Source organism: Artibeus jamaicensis, unplaced genomic scaffold (assembly GCF_021234435.1).
Source record: "Artibeus jamaicensis isolate MK-2021 breed Jamaican fruit bat unplaced genomic scaffold, CSHL_Jam_final contig_3230, whole genome shotgun sequence".
In the NCBI taxonomy this organism is placed as follows: Eukaryota; Metazoa; Chordata; class Mammalia; order Chiroptera; family Phyllostomidae; genus Artibeus; species Artibeus jamaicensis.
This window is the reverse complement of record NW_026521764.1, coordinates 1,863,501-1,888,840: the sequence shown is the minus strand read 5'-3', so window position 1 is coordinate 1,888,840 and position 25,340 is coordinate 1,863,501. Positions and strand designations below refer to the sequence as shown.

At 39.2% G+C, this 25,340-nt stretch overlaps 1 protein-coding gene and 1 non-coding gene across 3 annotated transcripts in view; both read left to right on the top strand.

Annotated features, from left to right (window-relative positions):
* The first annotated feature begins 3,713 nt into the window (after window positions 1-3,713).
* Window positions 3,714-25,340, top strand: part of HYCC1 (hyccin PI4KA lipid kinase complex subunit 1) — a 62,323-nt gene continuing 40,696 nt past the window's right edge. For both annotated transcript variants that reach the window (XM_037136294.2, XM_037136296.2), the window contains exon 1: window positions 3,714-3,904. The gene's annotated coding sequence lies outside the window, so the exon portion shown is untranslated. The remainder of the gene's footprint in view (window positions 3,905-25,340) is intronic.
* Window positions 11,568-11,671, top strand: LOC119042566 (small nucleolar RNA U13). The gene has a single exon (XR_005081253.2). It is a non-coding gene; the product is annotated as a small nucleolar RNA U13 (small nucleolar RNA).

Sequence of the window (25,340 nt, the reverse complement as noted above, 5' to 3'; positions counted from 1 at the left end):
ACACACTGTTATATGTCAATTATATTTCTGTAAAACTGGAAAAAATATTCATGTTACCTAGCTATTTTCTGGCTGATTTTAATAGAAATGTATTTGAACTAAATTTCCTTAAAGTTTCTGAAATTTAATATTATGGAAAAAATGTTCATGCTTTATAATGTTCAACTGACATTTTAATAAGCCTCTTTGCAAGAAGGTAAGTGCATTTTAATTGTTAATGTAGAATTGTGCTTACAGCTATCAGAGGCTAGCAAAGATGGGTGGGGAAAGTCTGGAATATGCTGACTTTAATAAAGTAGGTTAAAAGCATTTCCCTTTTAAAATAGAATGTTCTCAGGCATTTTCCTGGTGCTTTGCTGCTAAAATATCAATAGTTATATGTAATGGTTAACTGAAGATTGTTATTATTGAAAACAGTTTGTATATGCACAGATTGTGATTAGAAGGAGGGTGGATTATAAACATAAATTTGTGTTTTGGTTTCACCGTTGAGGAAAGACAACTTACTCTATATCATCTTACCACTGCAAAACGGGAAGTGAAGTCAGGCAGTAAACTGTTTCCTGTCCTCTTGCACAAAGGAAACAGATATGTAAATATACTAGGCAGCCTTCAGTTCTCTTTCCACTCAATCCATCCTGTGCATGGTCCTGACTGGCCATTGCTAAAATGTTATGCTGTCATTTCTATGTTCTAATCCTGGGTGTATGTCAAAATCACATACAGGCTCCACCCCTGGTTTTCTGATTTATTTGGTGTGAGTATGGTTTGGCTATTTATATTTTGAAATGGCATCCTGGATAATTCTATGAAGCAGCCAGGAAGCCACTAGGCGAAAGGACAGAGCCTGAACATTGGCATTTGCATTCAAGGTGATCTATTTTCTATCCCCAACCTTTTCTGCCAGGCTCCAGCCAGCCCAAATGGCTTCGGGTGCCCTCTGTTCATTGATTGTGCTTCTCTTCTTTTGTTTTTTTTCCAGGCATTCCAAGAGGTTCTTCTTTGCACTTTTTTTTTTTCCTGATTCAAATTCTTGTCCCTTTTTCAAGACCTGGATCAGTATTACCTCTGTTATGAAGCTTTCCCTGACTGCCTTCGACTACAGGGCTCGGTCTCTCTTCTGAACCCACACAGCAGTTATTGCCTGGGAAATCATCTGAATAATAAATCAGTCATGTACTGCTTTGTGTCATCTCTGCTATTGTTGTGTTGAATGATTAATCTTTGCTTAACTTTTTTACCTGTTTGTTATCCAGCTAGGTATCTTGGAAGCGTCTAGCATTCCTTTGTGTCCTTGTCAAGCTGAATGCCTTGCATAGAGCAGAAAGTCAGAAAGTATTTGCCCCTCCCTTTCACCCCTTCTTCCACAGGTGTGGAACTCCAGCTCTCCTGGAGTTTTGCCCCTGGTCCTAATGGGTCTTCCTGATACTAAACTCTCTGGCCCTTTAAATCACACTAACACATGGTGGCTCACATGTGTTAGATAATGGCCAGTAAAACTGACTGTGTGTGTACTCTGCTGTTCACTCTTGCTCTCTCCTTGTTTTCTGAGCTAACTAGCTGACCCTTTGGCTTTCTTTCTTGTTTTGGCCCCTCACTCTTGTATTCGTCCAGGACTTGATAGCAGAATTCAATTTCCCTGGTTTTGAAACCTTCCGTTCTCTAAGATGTCAGGGTATAACATACTTTTTACATCTTCCTGTCCCTACCCTTTGGGTAAACAATTCCACTGGCCAGGTTCTGGCCCAGCTGACCTAAATTATCCTACCAGTCCTCTTCCAATATCCCGTTCTGATCTGTCAAGACTCCTGTCAAAGAGAACAGATACCCTCTACACAGGTTTTAGGATATTCAACCTTGAAAAGAAAACTGATTGTGTTGTCCACATGATTAAACGATTCTGTTGGTCCTTTCCTCTCTGTAGAATAAAGTCTAAATCTAAGCTGTCCAATATGGGAGTTATTAAAATTCAAGTAAAATTTGAGTTCTTCATCTATACCATATTTAAAGTACTCGATAGTCGCATGTGACTGGCAGCTCTCCTGTTGGACAACACATACACAGAACATTTCTGTCTTTGCAGAGAGCTCTGTTGGACAGTGCTCATCTAAATACCTTAGTGTAGCCGATGAGGCCTTTTATAATCACCTCAACCTTTTGCTCTAGCTTAATTTCTGGCTGCCGCAAATGGGTAGGGCAAAAGGTATTTCAGCCCTACCCATTTTTCCAACGTTCCCCAACCACTCAGTGCCCTTTTACAACTCTGTGCCTCTGAACATGATGTTTTGTCTTCCTGAAATGCTCTTTGACTTTATTCTCTGGCAAACTCCTATCTACCTTTTAAGATCCAATTCCAACACCACCTTCCTTGTGAAGTTCCCTGGCTTTCTTAAACACAGTAGTTTCTTCCTGTGTGATCTCCTTGCTCTTTGAGCTCAACTCTGTTGCCCTTTTTACTGCATATTGTTATTATTTGCTAATAACCTTGACTATGCTTTTGCAAGGGGGATCTTGTCTGCTTGATCTATAGATCTCCCTTAATGATTACCTGAAATTGTTTGCTTGATGCCCCTTTGATAACAAGTAATATATTTTGCTTTCTTTTTTTTAAAAAAGATTTTATTTACTTTTGAGAGAGGGGAATGAAGGGAGAAAAGGAGGGAGCAAAACATCAATGTGAATGAGAAACATCCATTGGTTTTTTCTCATCTGTGTTGGACAGGGGATTGAACCTGGGCTCATGTGCCCCCACCAGGAATTGAACCAGCAACCTTTCACTTGCAGGGTAACACCCAACCAACTGAGCCACTCTGGTTAGGGCAAGTAATATATATTTGTGTTCCTGTGTGGCACGTTTGAAAAGATCACTGGTTGCTTTAGAAGCCTTTCCCCTTTCCAAGAAAAACCTGGAGTGACTGTCTTCCAGGGTAAGGTCTATTTTTCTTCTAATTAATTCTGATTGGATTTGCGAGGGATGTGGTAGGAGGAGTTTTTGGACAAGGCCAAAAACAGAGGGAATATAGGTAAGAGCAGGCTCAGATGTGTTCAGGTTCCAGTCGTTACACAAAATAATGTCTGTTTGAGCAAAGAGTAGGGAGGGAAGACTGAAAAAACAAAACAAACAAAGGAAAAACAGCCCATGGAAAGAAAACTGGGAAATTGTATGTGACTTTTTCCAGGCTAAGGCCGAAAGCAATGATATAATAAAGTGGGAAGAGTTTTTATCACCACTTTGTAGAAATGTACATTTTCTTTCTCTTAGATAAAATTTTTGATAAATTTTTATGTTTCAACTTATTGGAAAGTAAATCCTTCTGATCAAATTAAAATTATCAGTTTCTCTTCTGTGATTATGATTAACATCACTACTAAAAGCTTATTTTCTTCTGAGAGTACCATAAATCCTAATGACTCAGAGTCTAAGAGACCTTCACTGGTAACTATTGCCTAGCCGGCACCACAAATCTTACAGTCAATCATCTCCCTTTGGGCATTCCGACCGCGCCCGCTGCTGAGAACCACGCCCACCTAAGTTGCCCTCCCTCCCACCTCACAGATCCGCCCCCAGACCCAGCAGGGGGAGATTCTTATTGGTGGAGAAGTTGTTCTGGTCCCGCCCTAGGCGGCGGCAATAGGCCCATCTGGCCTGGGGCGGTGGTGGTTGGCTGTTTTGGGACGGGTCCCAATTCGTGCTTGTCAGAGTGGCTGGCGGCCGCGGCGGCTCTCGGAGCTGGGTTGTCAGTCAGGGAGCGGAGGGGGAAGATGGCTCATCCGGACCCGTTTTGCTAGGAAGAAGGGGGGCAGGTGCTGCTGCTACCCGGGAAAAGGCAGAGCAGACGCCGTCGCTGTCGCTGCGAGCCAGATAAGTGGAGGATCTGGAGGTGGGGTTCAGGGAGCTGCTCTGGTGAGTCCGGTTGAGTGACCCGCAGCGGGCCCCCAGGGCTGCCAAGAACCGATAACTTTTTTTTGTCAGGGAGGAGCCGGGGCGAGGCTGCGGCTGGGAGGGGGCCGGGACTTTGTCGCCTGGGCAGCGGCTTCGTTTGGGGGTAACGGCTCCCGCGCGAGGCGCTGCGATGGACGCGGGGGCGTCGCTGGCCTCACGCGGGCCGGGTCAGGGGGCTGCGGTGGGTGGCTGCTCGCCCTGAAGTTGGGCACAGCCCTCCTGCTGCTACTGCTGCTGCCTGGGCGGCGCAGCTTTGTGCGTGGACTCGGGTCTTTCTTCTTCCCGGCGAGAAGCGGTCCAGACCCTGGGCGTGACCTCGTGCCGCTGCCTCAGGGGCCCGGCTGCCCTGCCCCTCTGCAGGGTGGAACTAGCGCCCCCGGCCCCTGCCCCACTGTGGCTTATACTCCAGCCGGACCCCTTCCATCCCTTCCTCCCAGTCCAGCAAGGCTACGGCTCTTGGTCAGGGGTCCGGTCTAGTGGCCAAAATGGTCACCGTCGACCCCCCTCGTTCTTCGAAAGCTTTCGCTTTGGTTTTTGGCCCCCCACAGGGCACAGAGATCCAGAAAGCAGCCACGATTCTTTCCTTGGTTATGACACTAGGTGTCCTCTTTGGCACTTGCCCCTTCTTTCTATGAGTGACTCCTCTTCCGAGGCTGATCTTAACGTGCTCGAGAATAGTCTGGGTTTTGTCTGAAAATTGTTACACTTAAAGATCTCAAGTTTGCACGCTTCAGCTAACCTGGGTGCCCTCTCTTCAGTGTGCACATGTGTGCTTTGTACACTCACAGTGTAGACATTTCTGAAAGATAGTAATGTTGCCGTAGTGGCTTCGACCGCACGCTGTGGGGTCTCGGGTAGAGACACCATCGCACGCCCGGCAGCTGCCCCGCTCTGCAGGTAGGGGGAGTTTGTTCCACTGGCAGCCGCTACTTGTCCAGGAGACCGTTCCACTGGCGGCAGGACCAAAACTGTCCTTGTGCAAATTTTTATCTTTGAGTCACTCGTAGTTTTTGGAGCAGCTGTACTACCTCTTTGGTTCATATAACGCTTTATAGTTAGAGATTTCAGCTTTTAAAATCTTATCTGCATAAAGTAATAAGGATCCGTGTAACCTTGAGTCAATGTTATAGACCTGGGAGGCTTGTTTTCCTGAACGTTCTCTGAACGTCCGAACTCTCACACCTCACCGCCCCCACCCCAAATTTCGAAGCACTTTTTTTCTTTAGGTTAGTACATTTTAAGGTTTGCAAGATGAGTGTTAGTCCACGGCACCATTTATTTAAAGTGCAGGGGAAAGCAAAAAAGGAAAAAATACTGACTTGAGGATCGGCTTGGCCAATAGTAGCTTCTAAGTCAGTTATTCAAATAATTCATTGAAACAAAATGGCAAGGGGGAAAACCATCACATGTTTAGAAAACAAACTCTGGATTTTGCTTATTTTTTAAATTTACTATGATTATGATTATTATCGTAGAAGGATTATATACCCTGTTAGTTACCAACATTAACAGTAGCTGGGTAAAGACACCCAGATGAGGCATTGGCCAGGTCAGTATGTTATTCTTGGTACGTTTCTTTCTTTGTATTTCTCTTTTCTGAAATCTGCTCTTGGTTGCATTTTTTAATGCAAGAGGTGTCGTCTTGGCAGTTCAAAAATATAGTTAAGATGTTTGACTGTCTTATTCAGGATTCTGTTATCTGGTATTTACTTTATAATGAATATTAATAAATCTTTAAATGATGTTAGTATCAAGACCATTTTTGGGGTTTCAAGTTTCCATTTTGTAAATAATTTAAATTATGTTAAAAAATTTTCTTTTGTACTGACTCAGGCTAAATAGGTACTAGGGATACAAGAGTAAACATAGCTCTTTTTATCAGAGAACTTACTGTTTAATTTACAAGACAGATAAGTAAAGTAACAGTTACAATACCATGTGATTAGAGATACACCTAGTGTAAGGAAATAGAGTAGGAGATGGCTAAAAGCTTGGTGTAGGGTAGAGTCAGGAGCACACAGTAGAGTTTTGAAGTATGATGTCATTTTGCCAAGTGCAGGAAGTAATGGAATAACTTTCCAAGAGGAGAATATAAGTGAGAAGGCAAAGAGGCACGAGAAACCAAGACAATGTAGAAAAGTCCTTGTCAATGACAAGTCCAAAGTCAATATCACTGACATTGATATGACTTGAATGCAGAGGTTAGGGAGGGAAATGGTAGAATATGAGAATAGTGAGAGTGGTTGAGAGCCAGATTGGGGCATTGTTACCTGGCTAAGGGAATTGGATTGAAGGTGATCAAGAAGCCATTAAATGGATTTCTGTTTTAGACCATCACTCTGGCAGAGTAAGGTAGAATCCGATAGCTCCTGTGACCTTTGGGAAGAAAGAAGGACCCTGAGGATTTGACTTGGTTTCATTGATTGAAAGTGAGGGGTAAATGGAGAGATGATAAATTCTATTTTTGATTTTTTTTGAATTTGAGGAAGCTATGGGGCATTCAGGTAAAGATGTGGATGTTTGGATCTATGGATATAGAATTTATAAAGGCAATTGGATTTATAGGGAAGATTGGGGGTTAAATGGAAGCTCTATTGATTTGGTAATGTTGAAATGATTCAGGGAAAGCCTTTAGCATAATAAAAGCAGACACCAAGAGAACAGACTGATAAAGAGCAAAAATAGGTAGAAGAATAGTATGAAAGAGATAGAAGTGTACTGTAGTAGTTAGAGAAAGGTAGGAAGGCCGTCAGGAGAGATGCTACGGGCGGTGAGATTTTCAAATAAAGGGGAATGGACCGACAATTTTGAATGCTGTAAAGAGTTGTCAAGTGTGGAGAGGACTCCAGGGACCAGTGAGTTTGTCAGGAGTCCATTGGTGACTTTAACAAGTACAGTTTTAGCTGAGTGGTGATTCAGTAACCAGTCTTCAGAAAAGTGAGAAGGAATGGGTAATGATAAAGTAGATATGCATGAGTGAGGCATTTCAAGAAAACTGAAATAAAAAATTGAGAGAGGGGATAGAGATAGCTATAGAGTAGTTGTTCTCAATCTTAACTGCACATTTACAGTTATCTGGGGAGCTTTTAAGGATCCAAAAATCCAGGGGGAACACCCCCATGCCAAGTTGTGGGGTGGGGTGGGACCTAGACATCACTATTTATATCAACAGCTTTATTAAAGTATAAGTGACATTTAATAAACTACCCATATTTAAAGTGTGCAGTTTGTTTGGCATGTTTATACTTGCAAAACCATCACCACAATCAAAATAATGAATGTATTCATCACCTCTAAAAGTCTTCTTGTTTCTCTTTGTAATCTTTCCCTTTCACCCACTGGAAACTACTGGTTTACTTTCCGTTACTATAGAATAGTTGCACAGGTGTTTTGAAGTTCCCTGGGTAATTCCACTGTGCAGGCACTTTGAAAATCACTGCAGAGGGATACAGGTTGAAGGGATGTTATGTTTCTTTACATTCTTAAAGAAAGCAAGAAGTAAGATATTCAGGAAAGATTAGCAATTTATTGGAACTAAGTTCCTGAGACAACAGAAGTGGTTGAAATTTAGAGCTTTGACCAATAAGAAAGAAAGACGATTCTGGAAACAACATCTCTAACAAAGATTATGATGTTAAACATAGTACATTTCTTTGTTATCAGCATCAAAGATGTCATCATGTAGTATCAAGATTGGTGCTCTCAAGTGCTAAGAAAAAAATTAGAGAGCATCTTAATATTGTGAAAATGCATGCCCTTCAGGAAGCCCCTTACATAGATTCCGAGCCCCCTGGCACCACCATGTAATGCTTTGTCATTTTTTTGAAGGGGAACAGATGGAACTAACAGTTTGGCTATTGCCTTTTGTTGAGAGCTGAGTACTGCCAGAGTCTTTTTGGCCCTCTTGTAGCTAGGCTGCATATTTGCACTGAGGAAAGAGAACATTTAACATTTGAAAATCTCCTGTTTACAACATCTTTGCTGAGAAGAAATCCTGCTTGCTTGCCTGTTGGATATATTCCTTTTAAATACACTGGGGGAGAAAAATCATTCCTCTGTCTCACCAGTGAGACAGAGAAGAGTTGTGATTAGAACAAGGCCCACACTTTTTATACGGAGGAAGATAATACCCATTTCCCCCTATTCACTTTTTAGAAAAAAATTGCTGGCTCATGATTTGGATGTAGGGAAAAGCTGAGCCCTACTGGTTCTGAGGTCCAGAGCTTGTTCCTCATTTTCAATTCTTGCCTTTGGCAGGGGGCTAAAAGCAGAATGGCTAATATCTAAATATTTTTTTATATTGTACTTGATCTTCAGTAAAGGTGGGGTGAAAATTTTCGTTTGTTTTCTAGAGTTCTGAACATTTCTTCCACTCAGATATAATCATTATTAACACTTTGGTGAGTTCTTATAGGTCTTTTTAATAGGTATTTACTTTTCTTTAACAAAAAGAAACCATGTTAAATATAGTTTTTTTTTTAGTGTGCTGTTTTGCTGCTATCTTGTTTTTACATAATAGAATAAATGCTTACCTGAGTCAATAAAATATTATTGGTTTTACAGTATAACATCATTTTAAATGTTCCAGCAAATGGATTTACCATCATTTATTTAACCACCATTTCAGTTGTTGAAAATTTAAGCTTTTCTCAATAATTTTGAGTGAATAGTGTAGCAGTTAGCTTCATGACAGATTAATCATTGCCCATATCTTTATTTCCTTAGGATAAATTCTGAAGTCAAAAGTTATGCATATTTAAATTATTTTAATAGATATTAGATTACCTTCCAGAAAGTTTAATTAATATTCATGCTTATTAATTGTTTTGAGAAAGCCAGCAACCTTGCTGTATGCAGCGCTAGCAATTAAAAACTGCCACTTTGATATGAAAAGTTGTATCTTCTATAAATTTTATTTCATTACCAGTGACATTAAATGTATTTTATTTTTTGACTCACCCATTAGTGTTCTTTGTTTATTAAGCTATTAAAGATTTTTAAAAATTGAGTTATGAAGCTCTTTGTACAATATTTAAAACTGTTAGAATTTGTCAAATTACATAGCAAATAATTTCTCCAGTTCGTCATTTGCATCCTAATTTTGTTTTGGGTGTAGGTTTTTCTTTTTAAACAGATTTAAAAATTTTTTAGTGTAGTTAAGTGTATCAAATTTTTCTTTTATGGTATCTGCCTGCTTAGGGAAAGCCTTCTCAAATTCCAAGATTATATAACTATTCACCTCTATTTCCTTATATAACTTTTACAGTTCTAAAAAACATTTCATCTTAATCTATTTGGGATATATTTTAATGTAGAGTGGCAACTCAATTATTTTAATATTGCTTATTAACAATTGTCTTTTCTCAGGTTTAAATGTCATCTTATATAGCTAATCATATATAACTATTTTTTCTAAGCTTTTTATTCTACTTCATTGGATCTTTATTTTTTTGATCCAGTAATTTCAAACTCCTGAGTGTCATAACTTTTAATGTATCTTATTGTATGATTGTGTGAATTCCTATGATCTTTCCTAAAGATTTCTAGCATTTCAGATATATTTCTTTTTCTAGTTACCTTTAATTCAATTTATTAAGATCCTAAAAGAACCCTACTGGAATTTCTAAATTAATTTTTTTAGAAAGAGTTGTAGTATCTTTACAATATATTCATCATTTGTCCAAGTCATCTTTAATGACTCAGTATTTTGTAATTCTCTTCATGTGATTCTGCCTATCTTTAAAGTTGAATTTTGATATTTTGAAGCTTTTTGTTGCTATGGAATCTTTTTTCCACTGTATTTTAAAGAAGTTCACATCTTCTGAGTGGAACATAGAAAAGTTGGTGGCTCTTTTCTAACTAGTCATCTTATGAACTCTTAATTCTAATATTTTTATTGAATTTTTGTAAAAGGCAGTTATAGCATTGAAAATGATTATAATTTTGTCTCTTGTCAATATTTAACCCTTATTTTATTAAAAAATTATATTAATCAGGACATCTAGGATAATGTTAATTATAGTAATAAATAGTAAATATCTTTGGCTTGTTTCTCATTTAAATGAGAATTCTCTCAGGGTTTCACAATTGTGTATTCTTTTTGAGATTTTTTTTTAACCATGTTAAGAAAATAGTTTCAATTTCCTTTGTTTTGGAATTGAGATTAAGTAGAAGATTCCAGAATTAGAATGGGATAATATTTGTGTAATGCACTTTATATAATTGGCATTTTAATTTATTGGGTGTTCAAGATCAATTTGCATTCCTGAATTCTGTTTGGACCTTGTGAAGAATGTTAAGTGCAACAGATTTAAGAGATCAAGGAGCGTTAGAAACAGTAGTTTTCCACTGCAGTTTACGTGTTTGCCAGTGCTGAGGCTTGTATCAGGGTAGCCTTTTAGTAGTAAATGTTAAGTGATATTTGTTTGGTGTGTTTCTTGAACAAAGAGTCTTTTGTTCTGATGAACATTAGTTGCTTTCTCATATAAATGCATAAGGATTTATTCAGTTATTTGCACTAGATTTAATGAAAACATTGTGTTTGAGTTTTTAAACTGTACTATGAAAATTATTTGAGGTTATAGAGTGGCTTATAGGCTTGGAAATTTAAGAGAATAATATAAGCCTTAATAGTGTTACAGTTGTGCAAGCAGTTATGTACTCTATTTTTACCTTTTTGAGCTCTTCTGGTTTTTTTTGCCCCTTTAAATGTAAATAACAGTTAATTGAGTTAGGGTATTGATTCTAATCAACATACATGTACTGTGTACTTCCCTCCCCTGCCTAATGTAGGGCAGAAAAAGTTGGTAGTCTGGCCTCTTTAAATTTGCTGGACACATATATGCCCTGTATCTAAATTTCAAATTTCGTATGATTTGGTAACCATAGATATTATGGTGGTGGACAGAGGGACAACATAGCCCCCAAACAGTACACACTTTAGTAGTTTCGAAGAGGGAAATACTTTTTTTGGAAATTATGACACTTAAAAGTGGGTCCTGATAAAGCAATAGAGAAGAAGGTAGAAGTATTTTAGAAATGGGTGGAGGGGAAAGCATCCACTAAGTCGGGAGGGTAGAACTGTGCAAATCAAATAGGCCGTTAGAGAAGTACAGAAAATCAAAAGGATGGTTACATGGGTGGTAGAATACTGAAGTCAGTAAAGTCTTCTTAGTAGAGTTTCAGAAAGGAAGACACTTGTGGCAAGGTTAAAAGAGAAAGAATGAGTATCGAGAAAGAACCAGTACATTTATTTATAAGATCATGGAGAGTATATGATGAGGGCCAATACATACTGTAAAGGGGGGTAAGGAATAAATTGGTGGTGAGATAATTGTAGGCAGTGGCATCAAAATAGGTTATTAAGTCAGAGAGTTAATCATAAATAAGGATAGAAGTAACTGGAGGGCAACAGAGTCTAATAAAGCCTCCCTCTCATCCTCCTTCCATCCCTTGTTTCCGGAAATATAAGATCCTGAAATACATTCCCAGTCATCAAATTGGTACTTTGTTAATGATAATTAGAGCTATTGTTATTAACCCCCAAAACGTTCCTGTAATGTAGATATAATCACCTACTTTTCACAGTTGAGGAAACTGAGACTTAGAAAGTTCAGATAACTTGATCCTTTTGTAGTTCATAAGCATGATGATTGGGTGTTCACGCTCTTGTGTGACATGTGCCTCCCACAGACCTTGTTACAACATTGGCACATTAACCGTCTGACATGAAAAAAAAGAAAGTTCAAGTAACTTGCTGGAACTTGGGAATGAGTTTTTGGGACCTTTTCATTACATCATGTTGCTTCTTTTGTTCATTGACCTGTGTTAAAACACTGGGGTAGGGTGGGATTCTTGTAAAAGGACTATAAGGTATGATTCCTTTCCTTACAGAAAGGACTAGAAGAGAAATGTTAGTTATAGAGGAGCTCACTATACTTTGTGTTAGCTATATTTTCTATTCAAAATGTTTGCTAAAAGGATTCCTTCCAATAAGCCCCTCTACCATTTCTATAGTATTTATTTTTAACAATTACTTATATTGGGGCATGAGATGTTATTTTTATCTATGATAATGATAGATTGAGAGGAAAGGCATGGCAGGATAAGAAAGGCAACATCCAGAAAAGTATGAGTAAAATTTGCTTTTTGCACTATGAGAATTTCAAATATGTTATACAATTTTAGGTAGCACCTCAGAAAGGCCAGCCTCTTCATGGAGATCATATTGAGCTGGTCGCAAGTCAGTAATCAGTGGAGATACTCTTCATGTCTCTAAATTATGAAGTCCTAGAATGTATTGTAAGATAATGTGATTTATTGAATTTGATTCCATCAACCAGTAATTAGTTATTGGTGAAAGAGTCCAAACAGATGTTTAGGTTTCTGTTATAAACCTTTTACCCAGAAATAGTACATAATTGAAGTAGAAATAGTTGAACTATTTAAGGATTAAACATTCGTACAGGACTTTCAAGCACTTTTGGAGGAACTAAGATATTTTTGCTGTACTTATTTTAGTTTCATATTCATATGCAAAGCAACATCTAGGTTACATTTTGTTATATTAATATAAGACTTAATATTATTGGAAACTTTATTTTAAAAATAATTTTATAATTCAGCCTCTGCTAAAACAAACAAATTGACGTTACCCCGTTAACATGAATCAACATGATTATGCTTGAACTATTTATTTTTAGTTAGCATAATTTTTTAAACCAAGAAAAACAGCTATTTTAATAAGATCCACTGAATTTCTGATGGAGAAAAATCAAATAGAATTTTGTAGTACAGTTAAAATCTGTTGCTTTCTTTGGGGAGGAAGAATAATTTTTCCTCTACCCTTTTAAATTCTTTTGGCTGGACTAATGATCAGATTAACACAAGACAGATTAACAGGAGAATAGCTAAGTTTATTACATAAGTACAGGGCTTTCCGAAGAATATGAAACCTGAGGGCAGATCAGGCGGCTAAAGCTCGGATGCCAACTTGAGCTCAGGAGAAGGGTAAGGCTTCATGGGTAAGGTGTTCATGGTTTGAGACTTCAAAAGGGCAGGGAGGCAATTCACCTGGAGATGGAAAAGTAAATGTTTGGTAGATAAACGTTTGCTGGGCCATCTTTAACAATGGGACACCGCGAGGACTTAGATCAAACAGTCCTTGCCTGGTTCCTCCTTGTCTTTTATATTTAGTTCATATTAAACTATAGTTGTCTGTGATATGTCTCTTCCTGGAGCAGGTCCTCTATCTAAATTCTTGTAGGCAGTTAGGTCAAAGATTTTTTTCTTGACTTTTTTGCTTCCTAAGAATAACTCACTTACAATAATCACTACTCCAAGAGGCACATTTTGGGATGGCAAACTTTGCTTCCTCTCTCCTGTTATTATGGCTCTATTAGCACATAGTACCACCACTGTTCACTTGCATTTTCTCCGTGTTTCCACTATTTTCTAATTGAACATTTGAGGCTCTATTAGTAGACTTCATAATGGTCTCCTTCCAATTTACTAAAGGGCAGTGACTCACCCTTAGATATCAACCCAACCTACGAGTCAGTTGGAGTTTGGTTCTGTCAACATTTCTCTTGTCCTTTGTTGTTAATATGTCAGAGCAGGGAAAATGTTCAGTTAGAATGCAAGAAGTGTGGGTAAGACAAAAATTCCCCCTTTTCCTGCTGTTTCTTTTTGTTGGTTGAATAATCAGAATGACATGAGACAGATTAACAAGAGAAAAACCAAGCTTAGTTTTGTGTGCCTGGAACCCCCTGTACGTGAGAGATTCGGAGAGAGAAAGGGAGAACGAGGTATCTAGGCCATTCTGCGTGAATGGTGGAGTGAGGCACCTAGGGGCTTTGGCCGAGGGGAAGGTCGTTGCAGGAGGATAAGAGCAGATGATCACTAATTAAATTTTGCCTTGCCACATAGACAGGTCAGAAAGATGATCTCTGATAATAGCTTATTATGAACAAGGCCCCTAATTTAAGTTTTAGGTACTTGGGTTACGGTGGGGGGTGGAAGGTTCTCTTGAGCCTGCAGAGTTTGTTTCCTTTAGCTGGAAATAATCCAAGGTGTGGGGTGACTTGTTCTGAATTCCTTCAAAAGATTTAAAGGAACTATACTGGCTGGTGTGGCTCAGTGGACTGAGTGCCGGCCAACAAATGAAAGGATCATCAGTTCGATTCCCAGTCCAGGGCACATGCCTGGGTTGCAGGACAAGTCCTCAGTGGGGGTGCACGAGAGGCAACCACACACTGATGTTTCTCTCCCTCTCTTTCCCCCTCCCTTCCCCTCTCTAAAAATAAATAAATAAATAAATAAAGCCTTTAAAAAAATAAAGGAATTAAAATAGAGCTGTGCTTTGCAAAGTACATTTCTGTATGCTATTATTCTTGGGAAAGAGCAAGGAAGAGGGGCAAATGATGGCAAAATAACTGCAATATAATATTTACTTAGGGCTTTACATTGGACATTCCTCCTCATTGCCTTTGTTTTTATTATTTTATTTGCTAATACCCTGATTTGCCTTGATTTGTTTCAAAACTAATTAAAGGATACTCACTTCTGCTGTGTTTTAGGTTTATTTGTCTCCTCGATAGACTGTGAATCCCTTAAGTCAGAGACTATGTCATGTTCAATTTTGTAAACCTAGCATCTAGGACATAGTAGATTTAACAATTTATGAATAAATGGATGACATTTAAATACCTCTAGTACTAGAAAGAGAGTCAGATTCATTGCTGCAATCCTGGTTTATTATAGTTTTGATGGTATTAATGGGCTGCATTTCGTCCCTCCCCCATTTACACGTGGAAGTCACAACACTAGTATAATGTAATCATATTTGGAGAGAGGTGTTTACAGAGGTAATTAAATTAAGAAGAGGTGACTATGGTGGGCCCTAATCCAATTTGACTGGTGTGCTTGTAAGAAGAGAAAATTTGGACATGACTCGTACATCTGAAAGATGCTGTGCAGACACAGGAAGGAGATGACTGTATGTCAAGAGGAAAGGCCTGGAACAGATCTTGGCCTTATGGTTTTCAACAGGAACCAACCCTGTTGACACCTTAATTTTGGACTTCTAGCCTCCAGAACTGTGAGAAAATAATTTCTGGTGTTTAAACCACCCAGTCTGTGGTACTTTTTACAGTAACCCTAGAGAACTGATACAGGTGGCTCGTGTGCTTGGATATAGCAAAATTCCCATCCCAAATACCTTCAATTTGCTGATCCCCAAGGAATAGTTTGCCAGGCTCAATGCCAAAACCTTAAAACTTTTATACTTCCCCCAGGCAAGACACAGGAGAGAGAAATTTGGATGGCTTAATGGAGAAAGTAATACCTAGTCACTTTCACCGCCCCCATCCCATTACAGTCATTGGCAAGCAGCTGGCTAATTTTTTAGTTCAATTGAATTTGTTTGGTTTGGCAAAGAAAAAGTGTTTATGGGGCATTCATGTTCTTAAGTGTTGAAAAGCCTCTGCCAAGAGATCTCGTTGCCTTTTCAAAGTAGAAAATGGAAGAGGAAGACTGAGTAAAATGCTTTTTATTATAATGTTCATTTGAACTAATTGCTTGTGCATAGTCTTAGCAACATTCCTTTGCCTGTGTTATAGTCAACAGGAACAAAGCAGTGTGTCTTTTGGCCCATGTCTGTTGCTTTGATAGTTGCTATCCTCTCAGATCCTCAACCAGTTATACTTAGTTGCCACAATAATTTTCATCATTTTTCATCATATCCTTTAGCTATAGCTAAATATACGAGGTCTGTCCAGAAGGTATCCAGCCATGTAATAGGAAAAATAGAGACATTTATTGAAGAAGATGCAAGATAAAAGAACCACTGTACCTAGGACAATGACACCTCAGTCCCCCTCAAAGTAGGCACCTTGGGACCTTACATAGTTCTCCCAGTCCCCATTATATTTTCCTGAATCTCACTGATGATCTGAAATTTCTTCCCTTTCCAAGGGGATTTTAGTTTTGGGAAAAGCTAGAAGTTGCAGGGCACCAAAGTGGGGCCGCAGGGGGGCTGAGTCATCTGGGTGATTTGACGTTTCTCCAAAAAACTCTGCATGAGATGAGATGTGTGAGCAGGCAGTTGTTGTGATGAAGCTGCCAATTACCAGTTGCCCATAGCCGTGGCCTTCTGGATCATCTGAATAGTTTCTGTGGAGGAATGTTCAAATTGAACACGAAAATTGATGCAGATTCGTTGCTGTATTTGCTCAGTCATTTTGAATGTGATGGCCACACAGTACACATGCTCACTCAATGGCATTTATTGCCCACATTTCAAGTACAGTGAAGTTGTCGTTGTTCATACATGCACATTCCAGTCCACTCTCCTTGGTTGCCAGGTTACATCAATATCCTGCAAACTGTTCTCATTATATTAACAGTGGCTGGACTTTTCTTGACAGATCTTTTATAGGCAATTTTTACCATTTGGGTTTTTTTTTTCCATTTTAAAATTGGGTCACATGTTAAATAGTGCTGTGTTTACTTAACTCTTTTACAGTGTTCTGGGGTGCTTTGCTAAAAGAGGAAAATTTTGAACATATACAAAAATATACCACTTGCTCATTCATCACTTGGAAGCAGTTTACCAGAGTTCTGAGATTAGGGTAAAGACTAAATGAACTAGTGGACTGAATTAAGATCTCAGTTACATAGTTAAAAAATGTGTTTTCCATAAAGCAAAACAAAACAAAACTACAAAAACCTCTGGCATATGGGCAAGTAAGAATTTTAATTTGATTTTGGCATTTAAACTTCAGTCACATACATACATACAGTTGGGAGCACCCTTGTTAGCAGTCTGAGGTCACTGTGGTAAATACCAGTGACATACTTTTTCATCTCTTTTTCTTCGTTCCATTTGTTGAGAAAAATGCCAAAACCAAGAATTTTCTGAAAGTCATATGCTAACAAGTGTCAGAGCTGGGTCTGTCAATTGAAGACTGATCCCAATACCCTACCATGTTCTTTCTATGACCCTATAGTTTCAACTTGGCTGCCAAACCGAATATCCCATGTAACTTTTTCCCCTACCAGTTTACTTTGGAATGAAAATATTCCAGTTTTCAATTGGAATGAAAATATTAGAAAAAAGAATAAAAATAAACTTATTCATGAGTTGGTATTATAAACTTTGAAGTGTTATGTGCTGAGAGTAGGATTGTTGGTAGCATGAATGGTGGTGACTAGGAATGGGGACTCTCGGGTTGGGCTGCTTGGGGTCTTTGCTAACTCAGCCACCTACTGTATGTGACATAGGACAGGTAATTTAGGTAATTAAAAAAAAGATTTTATTTATTTTTAGAAAAGGTGAAGGGAGGGAGAAAGAAGAAGAGAACTATCAATGAGAGAGAGAGAAACATCGATTGGTTGCCTCTCATAGTGGCCTGACCAGGACTAAAACCGCAACCCAGGCAGGTGCCCCGAACCTGCAACCTTTCACTTTGCAGGACAATGTCCAAACAACTGGAGCCACTCTGGTCAGGGTGGACAGGTTATTTGTTCAGGTTTTATTGCTTCTCTCTCTTGCATTTCTTCCCTCCTGACTTTTCCCCCTCCTTCCTTCCCTTTTCTTCCTACCCTTCCTTCTCCTTCCTTCTCCTTTCTTCTCCTCTCCCTCCTCCTCCTTTTCCTCCTTTTACCCTTCCCTCCTCCTCCTCTGGTGAAGTAGAGATTACATTAATTCACCATTTAGGAAGGCTGTGAGGATTGAATGAAAATTTCCATAAAGCACTTAGCATGGTGGCAGACACATAAGTGCTTGAGGAATGTTAATCATCACCACAATATCATCCATGGACATCTGTCATTGCTATGTGTGACACGTTTGACTCACACTAAATGTTTTCCAGACTTCATTCCCAGAGATGCCAGTTGTGTCTGAACAGTAAAGTGTTCTATGGTCAAATGCACTTGGGGAAATATTTCATTCTAAACACCTTTCTTGGAGATTCATAACACAGATTTAGCATATTAGAGGCCCTGAGAAGTCCTTTAAGCTGAAAAAAAAACCTCTTTAATTTTCTTGAATAGTTAAGTTTTCACAGGGAAAGCCTTTTTTTTTCCCCTTTAGGACCATTGTTAATATTTTTCTGAAAAGCTTTCTTATAACGTAAGCTCAGGAAGCACTGCCGAAGCTATTTAATGTACTTGCATGTACCACACTTGTGAATTAATATGGATGATGATGTGTTTATTTTCCATGACTTTACTGTACAATGACAACAGGATGTATAGTTGGAAGTGTCTAGGAGGCGGGGTTTCTAGTATTTCTGTAAGAGAGGGTTCTTGTGTTTAACCTCTACCTGTGCCTTGATTTCCTAATGTGGGATAGATTGGCTAGATCTCTAGAGTCCTTTTCTTCTGTGAAATTCTGAATTGCAGGACTTTACAGATTTAAAAGGATATCTTTTTTTAAAAACAGTAACAAATGAGATAAATGGCTATAAACAGTTATATTGAAGAGATATGTCATTGAAACCTGCCTATTAGAGTTGACTTTTTTTCAGCCTTAGTACCAAGTGTTCTAGAGCCAGCCTTGCAAATATATTCTAGGAATAGGAGCCAAATCCTGATCAAGTTTCTGATACCAAATTAATTATAGAAATAGCCACAAAGAAAACTACAAGCTGGTTAAGAAAAATTCCTTGAGCACTTCAAATTTCTCAAAAGTTTGGGAAATCTGGTTAAGAAAAATTGCTCAAGCAGTTCAAATTCTGGTAAGAAGTTGAATTAAATACTTTCTTTTACAAACTTAATTTAGATTACCTTGTCATATTCTGATATATTTGTACCCTAACAAATAAAAAGTAATAAAATTTACCCTCAGCTAGAAACTATTTGTTAAAAAATATTTCCCCAAATCAATACTAGTAATGATACCTTTCATTTGTTATTCTATGATTTAGAGTGGTCTCATGGTTTTTTTTTTCTCCTTCTAACTATTGAGTGTGGTAGGTAGGACAGCTTTCATTTTTTTGTACTTCAATGCCATTTAATGTTAAGTCACCAGAACTTTCTTAGCCTTGGTTTCCATATTTGCCATGTCACATTGGAATAATTGGTGGAAACAGAACTCTGGCTCCAGTTGCTACTCTAGCTTTTCTTCAACATCCTTAGAATATCATGTTCTGTTGGTGTCACTCATTTAACTTCCTTGTTTTATATATTTCCTATTAATGCAGCCCATGACATTAACTTTTGGGGGTGATTATGTTACATTTAAAAATCTCTCTTATTGTTCTTTTAAGCACCTAAATTATTTTTCTCTGTAAATAGTCATCTTTCCCCATCCTTGTTTGTCCATGTTTTAGAGTCAACTCTATGATCTTCATTTAATTTCCATTCAGCTTTACCTTTTAACATTCAGTGTATTATGCCAACCTGTCACAGCAGTGTGCTTTGTATAGGTGTTAGCAGGACTCAGGTGTTTGTGTCTGTCTGTGAGGGTGTGAGGGGTGAGGGTGAATTGGCTCAGGTTATTTGTCTGTAGTAGTGATAGCTCTCAGTTATGAACTAAACAGGCAGTTTTATTAGGTAATTAGGTTAACTTTTTGAATTAGATTCTTTATTTTTGAAACGTTTGGGTATCTTTTCATAAAATAATATTTTGTGAAACTTGTCATCCTAGCAGTAGTGCCAATGTCTCCTCATATCATGTCCGTGGTAGCAAAGTTTAAGACCTGCAAGTTTCAAATGTTTGAATTGTAAAATATGACATGTCAATAAAATGGCAACATTCTTACAGGTAAGATTAAATTGGAGATTAACTTTGTGGTAGAATAAAACATTTAACTGTCAGGCAGTTACCGAACCCAACCAGTAGGGGCGGGTCCTGCTGCTCGCCGCCTACCAGGCAGATCTCCAGAGACGGAGTTGGTTGGAAGAGAAAGAAATCTTTTATTTAATGGCAAGTTTCTGCCTAAAATATCTGGATAACAAAAGTAAGAGGAAAGAAAAGGCAGAATATATCTATTTAAACATTTGTCATGATAACTACTACATAGGTTCAAGAACTGAAAATAACACAAGAACAAAAATGTGTTCCCAGAGCTATTATCACCAAGGTCCTTGGAAGTAACGGCAAGTTTCTGCCTGAAAGCCTCTTCCCTCTGAGAGAAAGGGTGACACCCAGAGAAAAGTCACCCTCTGCCAGCTCAGTTCAGGGTTGCATCGGGAACCTCTTTTCCCACCCAGAAGCATCATGAATGTAGGTGGCTTAGCTGGTCCCCAGTCTCCGTCCAGCCTCAGGCATTTTTCGGAGTCTGTGCCCCCAGGCCTCTGCGCACAGGCCCGCACTGGCCACCATTGGCAGGCCTGCTGGTGACAATTGACATGCCTCCCCGGCCAGGAGAGGAAAGAACCAACTGCCTTTTTTGCTTTCTGGCATTTCAAAAGTCCTCTCCCAGAATCCCGCGTGGCCTGGAAGCCAGTGGGAGTGTCCAGCGTTACAAACAATGAGGGCCAGTGTCAGCATGTCTGCCTTTGCCCCTCATCTGCTGCCCTGTTTGTTAAGGGGGCAAAGTCTCTAAGCACACATGCGCAGCTCACACCCCACCCCCATTTCTGGGGGGGGTGGTGTCCCCCTGTTACAAGACAGTTATTTATAATGAATATGATTGTCTATCTAGAAAATTAAAGATAATAAACTGAAGAACTATTAGAAGTCTGAATAATTCAGTAAGATTAGTAGGAATCAGAATACATATGGAAATGATGGCTTTACTAAATACTTGTAGTCAGTAATTATAATTACAAAAAACCCCACAAAACATAAAGTTTAAAACAAGAGAAGAGCTCATTTATAATAGCAACATGAACTAAGCCCTATCAGGTAACAAAATGCACTTGTTGCGCAGACTGCTCTTGTTCACAGTATTTTTTTTTACTTCTTTCTTAGTAGTAGAGCCCCAGTTTTTAGCTATGTGTTACCCTGCTGAAGATTTTTTGCTTAGCCTTCCGTAATGCTGTATGTGGCCATTAATACTGAACTGTGGCCGATGACCTATACAAAGAGCTCAGGGAAAGAAGTCTCCTTACGGGGCAGTCTCCATCCTCCTTTTCCTCTTTTCTGGAATGTGGGCAGGATGGCTACGTACAGGAGAGAGTCAGAGACCCCACATACAGGAGGGGCTCAGGGGCAGAAAGTTAAAATGAGGTATGTGTGTATGTAGGCCACTCTGAGCTAACAATGAGGTATGGATTTTGGGGGCTTCAAAGGATCATTACAGGACAATAAGAAGAGATGTGTAGTTTGCCCTGCCAGACTGATAGGTTGAGAAAGGCAATCTCTCATGATCTCTTACTATGGGCAATGACCTTCATTCAAATTCTAGGTAGTTAAAGGGATGTGGGTGGGAAAGTGGGACAGAGTTTCTCTTGAGTTTATAGAGTCTTGGTCGTCTTCGGCTCAGAATAATCTGAATACCACAGAGACACATCTTGGGGTGACTTGTTCTGAATCCCAAGGGTTTCCTCCTCAGAAACTTCCTGAGAAGTATCACATTCCAGGAGTTGGGTTGATTGTTTCGTATCTCGTTAAACCAGTCTCAGTCTCCAGTATAGGTCAGTCCAGTTAAACAGTTGTTATTCATTTCAGGAGGTGGTGATGCAGGTGGGCTCCTAAAATTGGTCCTATGGTGAAAGCAACCATGTATTTAAAAAGGCATCTCTATGGAAACAAAAGAAAAACAAAGGTTAATGATTGGAACAGACTATAATTCCAGTTTCTGAGTTCTAAAGGCAGGTGGTAGAGAAGATTTCTAGATGTCTAGCTTCAAGCATGTTCAGATGGATTAAAGGCAGGCAATGACAATAGATTTTTCTGGTTTGCAGCTTGAATGTCTCTAGTGATCTTTCTGCAGCAGGCACGAAGATTTGTCAAATGTATGATCTGCTGTAGTGATTTCTCTGAAATTTATATCAAGTTGTGTCACTTTAGCTTGCGTGGCTGTGAGAGAAGAGCAGTTTGGGCTCTCAGTGATTCCAAGTCAAAAAACTGTGACTTAGTTTGGAGAGTCATAGACAGATATTGGAGGAAACTGGAGGAATTCAGCATCCAGTACATTTTACAGGTAGAAAACAAAAACCCTGAAAGATAACAAACAGCTCTAGAATCTAATGTCCACAAATATGTATTACTAAAACATAGTTTTTCTCTCTAAAATCAAACTTATTTTGCTCAGGCCAGTGTGGCTCAGTTGGTTGGCTGTCACCCTGCATAGCAAAAGGTTACTGGTTCAATTCCTGGTTAGGGCAAATGCCTAGGTTGCTGGTGCCATGCTCAGGCAGGGAGCCTGTGAGAGGCAACTGATAGATGTTTCTCACATCATTGTTTCTCTCCTTCTCTCTCTCCTTCCTTCCCCCTCTCTCAAAAAGTAAATAAATAAAATGTTTTGAAAAATGTATCTCTTAATTCTCAGTAACTTGATGTAACCTGGTCTTATTTGTGATCATTTTCTTTCCTAATTTACTGGATAAAACAATGGGTAAATTTTTAAAAAACTCATGTGAACTCGTGTTTACTGTGCTTCATTTTGCTTTATAATATGTATACTAGGATAAAAACACACAAATCCACGCAAAAAGAAAATAAGGGTAATAGTATACTATAAAACAACAGATAAGATTAATTCAGGCCTACACTGTTTTTGGGGGGTGGGCAGAGTTAAGGCTGAAACTTTGACTCTCCTTTATTAGCATCAAAGCAAAGAGAATCAGTTATGAGATTCATAGTATCCATAATATAAAAGCAAACCCGTTACTCTAAAGGATAGTTTTTCTTGGCACTGAAAACTGAAGATGTGATTTTTCCCTCTGTTGGATTTAAAAGGGGAAAACATGTCTAGCAACATTTTCAGTAACATTTTGGACATAATTAATTCCAAAGTGCAGTTTTCCTGAGTGTACAGTTCTATGAAATCAATAATATGGTATAAATATGTGGTTTTCTTTTTTTTTAAATTTTTTTATTGATTATGCTGTTACAGTTGTTCTATTCCCCCCCTTCATTCCCCTCCACCCTACCCCCCCGTCCCCACCATTACCCCTCCTTTAGTTTATGACCATGTGTCTCAAGTTCTTTAGATTCTATATTTCCCATGCTATTCTTGCCCTCCCCCCATCTATTTTCTATCTACTGTCTGTGCTATTTATTTTCTGTACCTTCTCCCCCCTTCTCCTCCTCCCACTCCCCTGTTGCTAACCCTCCTTGAGATCTTCATTTCTATGTTTCCACTCCTGATCTAGCTGTCCTTTTAGTTTGCTTTTGTTTTAGGTGTGGTTGTTAATAACTGTGAGTTTGCTGTCCTTTCACTGTTCATGTTTCTTTAACTTCTTTTTCTTCAATAAGTCCCTTTAACATTTCATATAATAAGGGCTTGGTGATGATGAACTCCTTGAATTTGATCTTATCTGAGAAGCACTTTATCTGTCCTTCCATTCTAAATGAAAGTTTTGCTGGATAGAGCAATCTTGGTTGTAGGTCTTTGGATTTCATGACTTGGAATACCTCTTTCCAGCCCCTTCTTGCCTGTAAGGTCTCTTTTGAGAAATCTGCTGACAGTCTGATGGGAACTCCTTTGTAGGTGACTGTCCCCTTATCTCTTGCTGCTTCTAGGATTCTCTCCTTCATTTTAATTTTGGCTAATATAATTATGATGTGCCTTGGTGTGTTCCTTCTTTTGGTCCAACTTCTTTGGGACTCTCTGAGCTCCCTGGATTTCCTGGAAGTCTATTTTCTTTGCCAGATTGGGGAAATTCTCCTTTATTATTTGTTCAAATAAGTTTTCCACTGGTGGCTCTTCCTTTCCCCCTTCTGGTACCCCTATAATTCGGATGTTGGAGCATTTAAAGATGTCCTGGAGGTTCCTAAGACTCTCCTCATTTTTTTGAATTCTTGCTTCTTGACTCTTTTCTGTTTGGCCATTATTTGCTTTCTTCTGGTCCACTCCATTGATTTGAGTCCCAGTTTTCTTTTCATTGCTATTGGTGTCCTGTGCAATTCCATTCATTTCAATTAGTTTTGCCTTCATATGTTTGTCTAATTTGTGGCTATAATCAATCAGATCTGTGAGGATCCTGATCACCAGTGTTTTAAACTGTGCGTCTGAGAGTTTTGCTATTTCTTCATCATTTAGATTTATAGGCTCTGGGGCTTTGAGATCTTCTTGAGCCATTTTTGGTCTGTTCTCGCCCGTTAAGTACAAGGTGCGGAGCCTTGGACTCTCAGGTCGCTGGGTTGTGACGCTGTGTGTGTGTGGGCGTGGTCAGAGCAGGGAAACGGCGACCTCCTCTGCTGTTTTGCCCAGCTGGGTGAGGAGCAGTGGCTCAGGTGGTTCACCAGGGCCGGGCCACTCAGAGTCGCTGGGTTATGATGCTGTATGTGGAGGTGGGGTCAGAGCAGGGAAATGGTGGCGCCCCCCCTGCCGCTCGCTGGGGACCCGCTGGATTCCGGTCCAATCGCCCACTCCCTCGCTTGTCTAGCCACGCACAAATGCGAGACCACAGTCAACCCGCAGCCCTGCTCCCTCGCAGTTTCCTCCGCGGTCGCTCGCTTGGTCGCTCGCTGGGTCGCTCACTAGGTCCAACCCTGCGCCTGGATTCCTTGCGCCTGAGTCCGTCTGACCGAGTTTTCCTGTGCAACCCCGCTCCACCAGCTGCTGGTTTCTCCCCTTACCGGTCAGGCTGAAGAATTTGTTGTTAACAGACTTCCGAAAAGTTCAATTTTCTGTGCTCTGGCTGTATTTTCTGCTGCTAATATTTAGTTGTCTCTAAACTTGGTTGTGTGAGAAGGCACGGTATATCCACCTATGCCTCCATCTTGGCGGAAGTCCGAGTATTAAATATGTGGTTTTCTGATTGTCTGACTTGATCCAAAGATAAAATTTAGAATAAAAAAATAAATGGACTATTTTTAATTCTAAAAAATAAAATGCATATCTCTCAAGTAATTCCCCCTAGATGTGTTTCTGTATTCTTAACATTGTTTTTCATGGGCATTAGATGACAGAAACTTATTTTTTATCAAGAACCTTGTGTTGTTCATTCAGGCATATCCACTATGTACTTTGATAGCTATTCGGAGGTTGTGCGAGTTGATATTCTTTAATAATACTATTGCACACTAATAATACGTTATTGCCAGGTACTATAATAAATTTTTTATTTGTAATTTTTTGTTGAACTTGTACAACAACCCCTTGAAAGTAGATACTGTGGTTATTCCCATTTCACAGGTGAAAAAAGAAGGGCAAATAACTAGCTCAAGGTCATGCATTCAGTTTTTGGCAGTTCAGCCTCAGTTTCTCCTACCTGATAATGCTGGTGAAAATTAAGAAGCCTCGTGCAGGATTTGTGCCTGAATTAGGAAGTTAGG